Here is a 6,434-nt window from a genome sequence, read left to right as displayed (position 1 = left end):
TAGCAAAAAGTTAAATAAATTCTAATCATGTATTATTGAAAGCCAATCCATTATCACCATCTTTCTACCATTTTCTAAATTATTTGTAATATTTGTACGACAAAACTGAAAGTGTAATACAATACTCAGAAATTCTAGAAACCAGACTCTGTTTTCCAATCAGTGTTCTCACTGCACACCAAGTGCATTGACTGTGTGTGCACACTAGACAATGATACAAAAAGCATCATATCTTTCCATACTAGTGCTGCAGGTCTCCAGCTATCCAAAAATCCTTATACAGGGAGGCTTAGTGGAGATGAGCAATAGCCCAGGTCGCAGTATAGACTAGAGAACCACTGTCTGTCTCATGATCCATACAAATTCCAAAAGAAATGACAGCTCAGCAGACCTGCTCTGGACGCCCCCACACACACACACACACGATGGTATATCTGGACACACACACACACACACACACACACACACACACACACACACACGATGGTTATCTTTTGTTCTTCCTTACATCTCCCTAGATTAGAATTAGAGGAGAACCTGGAAAGAAACTGCAACCTACTTGCCACAAGTACTCCTGATTGCTAAGCCTTCCCAAAGTCCCTCAGCTGCTAGGACCACCCAGGTGGGCCTAGAATATTAGCAGTCCCCCTACAAGGTGATGAGAGATCAAATGACACAGATACAACTGTCCTTCCAGCTCTGCACTTCCATCCAAGAAGAAATGGGCCTAGTGAAGCGTGAAAAACAATGCCATTTACAGCATGCACAAAATTGACTCTAAATGGATCTTACACCTAAGTGTGAAATGTGAAGTGCATAACTTAAAGAAGACACTAGGGTTATTAGACCTCTCCAAGTTTAGCAACTTGACTTCCGCATGCACCAAAAGGACATTGGTGATGAATATAAAGTTATTTTTACACAAAACTCCCTGATTGTAATGCTTTCTGCCGATGCTGCCCACAGAGTGAAGTATTCATCATCCCAGCACCAGGGTCTTTGGATTTGCTAGGATCACATGGGACCTCACAGAACACAGAATGTGGCAGTAGTTTCCCACCCAGCCTCTGGGAGGTCCTGCCACACCATCTCCCATGCCTCTCCATCCTGTACTCCCCATCTTGGGATTCCATCCCCTCAGTCACCATGCTGTTGCTTCTGTTCTTATCCATGCTCCCCTCACAATCCTCTACAGTAGCACTCATAGTGCTGCAATCAATACACTTGTGCCTGTTCTGGAGTAAAACCAAGCCTGCACAATGGCTCCAGGAAATGTCCTGCAAGAATCCCAACTGCTATGCTGGCTGGGCATCCCTGATTGGCTCTTGTTTCATGTGCTACAAGATCACTTCCTTAAGGGTTAGAGTGTGCTTAAAGACACAGCACTGAGGTCGATGGCCCTGACTTCTACTCTAGATCCAGATGTCTGTGCATATGTTGTCTACAGAGCTCTGTAACCTGACACAAAGTAACAATTGATGACCTGCTTCTCAAACCTCTGAGCTGACATAACTTTGTCAAGCAGGATAGAACATATTTGCACAGGGGTGTTACCTAACTGCAAATTTAAAATTCATTGGCTTAAGATAACTTTCCCCAGTGTACAGCCACGCAATATGGTCTGTTTATCCACATTACATGAATTAAAATATTCGGGGAGTAGGGCATGTGTGGCACAAGACTTTAATCCCACCACTCAGGAGGCAGAAGCAGGCAGATCTCTGTGAGTTTGGGACCAGCGAGGTCTACATGTAGAGCTAGTTTTAGGACAGCTTCCAAAGCCACAGGGAAACCCTGTCTCCACAAAATAAAAACATTCTAGGAAATTACAAAATCATTCCCACTACCATAATCAGGTCTGCTTCCATAATGGTGACTACAGCAGCTGGTTGCCTATCCTGAATCCTACTACAGTGTAAACTATTCCTCCTACATTGTACTGAAGGCAGAAGCAATGCTCCCCCATGGGAACCCTTTTCCTGAGACTGCATTGAATATTTGACTGCATGACTTAAATGGACAATTTGAAATCTATGAGTTGGTGAGTGATTTAAGAATTTTGAAGGTGTAGTACAGAAGACAGGAAGGCCGTTGCCCTCGAGAGCAACAGACTGGAATCAAAGCCACCTGAGACACAAAACAGAGCTTGCTTTGAGAAAAAAATTGTAACAGAATGGAAATGCAGCTGCTCTAGCATTAATACATCTTACAAGGGAAAAATCACTTCACACACTTAGGAGACTAATAAAAAATGCATTTAATGACATAATGCATCCATCTTCAGCTACTGCTCCAGAGGAGCCATTCTAGACACATTTTTCATCTCATATATTCTGTCAACTTTAAGTACATTTTAGCTTCATACTCCAGGTAACACTTTGAACAAATTAAATAGAGGAGACAGCATGTATAGCTACTTGGGCAGATGGGAGACTTACAAGGCAAAAATATTCCCAGAATATTTTAAGTACACCAGAGACCTGAAACAGCAGAATCTTCTTCACTGACCAGAACCTGAGGTGAAGGTGGTGGGGGATGAGAAAGATAGGCAATGTAAAAGGTTTAAAAGTTTAAAGCAGGGATAAGGAGGTCTTGAGCAGGATATGTCACATGTCAAGTAAGCTTCTTTAGAAGCATATCATATTTAGAAGCATATCATGCTTCTTTAGAAGCATATCATATTTCGAGGGGGAAAAGGGAAGAAAATGGGAGCTTTCTGTTAAGTCAGTAGAAACTACCATGTAATGGGACAAACTCAGGCAGGAACCTAACTAAACAATGCTGAACAAGGGAAACACAGAATATCTCAATATCACTGCTGACTAAGCCCACAGTGGCCTTGGATCAAAAACCATAGCTCCAAGTAGTGGGAAGAGTTGGGTTCTCCATATCTGAAGCAACCTCTCCACAATTGCTTTGTTCGAGATCATTACCAGCTCTCACAAGAAAATTCCTAGTTTTAGATAAGCCTCTTTATTTTTTGTTTTTTGAGATAGGGTTTCTCTGTGTCTTTGGAGGCTGTCCTGGAATTAGCTCTTGTAGACCAGTCTGATCTGGAACTCACAGAGATCTGCCTACCTCTTCCTCCCCAGTGCTGCGATTAAAGGCATGGGCCACCACCTCCCGGCAAGGTTCTTTTGTTTTTAATTGTCAGTACATCAGAACCTTAGGGAAAACACCCAAGGCCTAGGCCACAGACTGTTACTAGCTATCTCAAGAATGTTCCTCCTCCCTGACTTAGGGCCTAAATAAAATCCTTGGTAACACAAAGTTTTTTTTACAAATGCTTAGGAAATAGTAAGTCTCACGAAGTAGAATTTAGCTGAGGGAGGACTGCCTCAAAAATCATGCCTGTTAGAGATTAGGATGCTAGGATATACATTTGTTCACCAGGAATGTCTAGACTTTAGACTCCAAACCATTACAAATGAGCCACCCCTGATTTTCAACCAGCCACTGGACCCATCAACACATCAAAGTACAGCCCTGTTATAGGCTACTCAAGGAGGCATTAGAGGGTCACAAGGAACCTTAAGGCATGGTGTGCTATAATGTTCCAGTTTCCTTCTTGAGTAAAGCATAGTTCTGCCAGATGGACAATAGGACACCAAGACAACTATTTGAAAATTAAACATTATTGTATTTAGGAATTCCCTGATCAAACAAGGCTTTCTTTTTCTTTTCTTTCCTCTTCCTTCCTTCCTCCCTTCCTTCCTTCCTTTCTCTCTTTCTTTCTTGCTTTCTTTCTTCCTTTTTTTCTTTTCTTTCCTTCCTTCCTTCTTTCCTTTCTTTCTTTCATTCTTTCTTGCTTTCTTTTTTTCCTTTCTTTTTTTGAGACAGTGCAACAGCTCTGGGTTTGGCATGGTGCTGGTCACTGGGGACACGAATTTTATCCCACTTTTTTTCTTTGGGGTTTTTGAGAGAGGGTTTCTCTGTATAGCTTTGGAACCTGTCCTGGTACTCACTCTGTAATCCAGAGATCCTACTGGCTCTGCCTCCCGAGTGTGGGATTAAAGGCGTGTGCGACCAAAGCCCAGCTTTTCAGCTTTTTTAAATAGAAAAACTCACATTTTGCTGGGCGTTGGTGGCACACGCCTTTAATCCCAGCACTCAGGAGGCATAGGCAGGCAGATCTCTGTGAGGTCGAGGCCAGCCTGGTCTCCTGAGCGAGTACCAGAATAGGCTCCAAAGTTACACAGAGAAACCCTGTCTCGAAAAATCAGAAAAAAAAAACCCACATTTCGTCACCCTGTCGCTACCTGTATGAGTGCAGCATGGGGAGGGGGAACCGGATTCCTACCGAGTCTATGCCACGCCCAGGTCCCATGTTTGAAACCAAAGAGAGAACCAAATTATCTTTTAGTTTTTCTTCTGTTCATCGTTTTGAGAAATTTTTAAATGTAAATCTGCTGGTTTTTCTTTTCAGGTCCGTGTAGACAGACCCGGGTTTTTCCGATACATTTCAATCCTCAGTTTCCCCATACAGTGAGGGGTGGGGAGGCTACAACTGGTTTTTCATCTTTTTTCCAGTTTTTTTTAAAGCAGTCACATCTACAACCACCCGTGACATCCCCGCAGGGGATATGCTGAGTCCTGAGTCCGTGAAGTATTCATTGGCGAGCCCCAGAACTGGGGAGTTGCTAGGACCACATGGGACCCCACAGAACACTGAATGCGGCAGGAGGTTCACACACAGCCTGCTGTAGCGCCTGCCAAACCATCTCCCATGCCTCCCCATCCCGTCCTCCCCATCTCGGGGTAGCATCCCAGCACTCACCATGCTGTGGCTTCTGTGCTCATCCATGTTCTCCTCACAATCCCGTACAGTAGCACTCACAGAGCAGCAATCAATCCTCTGGTGCCTCTTCTGCTGTAAAACAAAGCCTGCTACATGGCTCCAGGAAGTGTCCTGCAAGACTTGTGATTGGCGGTTTGGCCTGCTGCCTCTGATTGGCTAGTGATTCTTGAATGACAACAGCACTTCCTTAAGGCTTATAGTGTGCTTAAAGACAGAGCACGGTGGTGGTGGGGTCAGGGCCCTGGACTGGACTCCAGACAGGGAACTTTTAGAGATCTGCAGAGACACGGATTTCAATAGCACTTACCCCTGTCTCCAGTAGATGACCCAGCTCTCCTCCTGCAGTTCACAGGTGAATCCTCTTCTTCCTCCTCCACACAATGTGCTTGCTTGCCCAGACCATTGCAAAATATGGACCTGAGTGATTCTCTTATTCAACAAATGAAGGGTGTCTAGGATAAGGATATTAAAAAATAGATTTTTAGGACACAAATGAAGATTATTCTACAGGGTGGTGGTGGCACACACCGTTAATCCCAGCACTGGGAAAGCAGAGGCAGGTGGTTCTCTGTGAGTTCAACGACAGCATGGTTTACAGAGTGATGGATTTTTTCCCATGACTTTTTTTTATTTTTGTGTGTAGCCCTGCATCACATTCTGTAGACCAGGCAGTCTGAGAACTCAGAAAATCCTATTGCTTCTGATTCCTGAGGGCTGGGATTAAAGATGAGCACCAACACCAAATTGGTAAAGGTGGATTTTATCACCTCCAAAGATCCAGATTAAAAATATGTGTTCCTGTTTTAAAACCTTTAATAATAAAAGGCCTGGAGATCATTAGTGGTGCATGCCTTTAATCCAAACACTCGAGAGGTAGAAGCAGGCAGATCCCTGTGAGTTCGAGGCTAGCTGGTCTACAAAGCAAGTTGCAGGACTGGATCCACATGTACTGAGATATCCTGTCTTAAAAAATCCAGAAAAGAAACATACAAACAAAAAAGCCCCATCTTGTTGAATTTTAGCTATTTCCTGAGGTAGGCAGTTTGACTACCTAGAATAGTCCTCACCACAACCAAGACAGCTATCCTGTTTTGTTATTATTCATATGAAAAAGCAAACTGTCCTGTTCATGTCTTTAATGAATTGTGCAGCAATGTTGATGGGGATTGTGCTGAATCTGTAGACTGCTGTCAGTAGGATGGACTTTTTACTGTGTTCATCCTACTGATCCATGAGCATTGGATATCTTTCCATCTCCTCAAGTCTTCTTCAACTTCTTTCTTCAAATACTTAATGTTTTTATCACACAAGTGTCTCACTTGCTGTTTTAGAGTTACTTGTATATAATTTATATTGTGTGAGGCTGTTGTGAAGGGTTTTGATTCATTCATTTCTTTCTCAGGATGTTTGCCATTTTTATATTGGAGGGCTTTGGATTTCTTTTTTTGTGATACTCTTGTATTCAACAAATGTGCTGAAATTGTTTATCACCTTTAATTCTTTTGCTGAATTTTTAGGGTCACTTATGCTGTACCATATGACCTATATGTAACAATATTTCTAATTCTTCCTTTCCAAATTATATTCCACTGATGTCGTTCAGCTGTATTATTGGTCTATCAAGAACTTCAATACT

Source organism: Cricetulus griseus, unplaced genomic scaffold (assembly GCF_003668045.3).
Source record: "Cricetulus griseus strain 17A/GY unplaced genomic scaffold, alternate assembly CriGri-PICRH-1.0 unplaced_scaffold_9, whole genome shotgun sequence".
Taxonomy (NCBI): domain Eukaryota; kingdom Metazoa; phylum Chordata; class Mammalia; order Rodentia; family Cricetidae; genus Cricetulus; species Cricetulus griseus.
Note: the sequence above shows the minus strand (reverse complement) of the source record.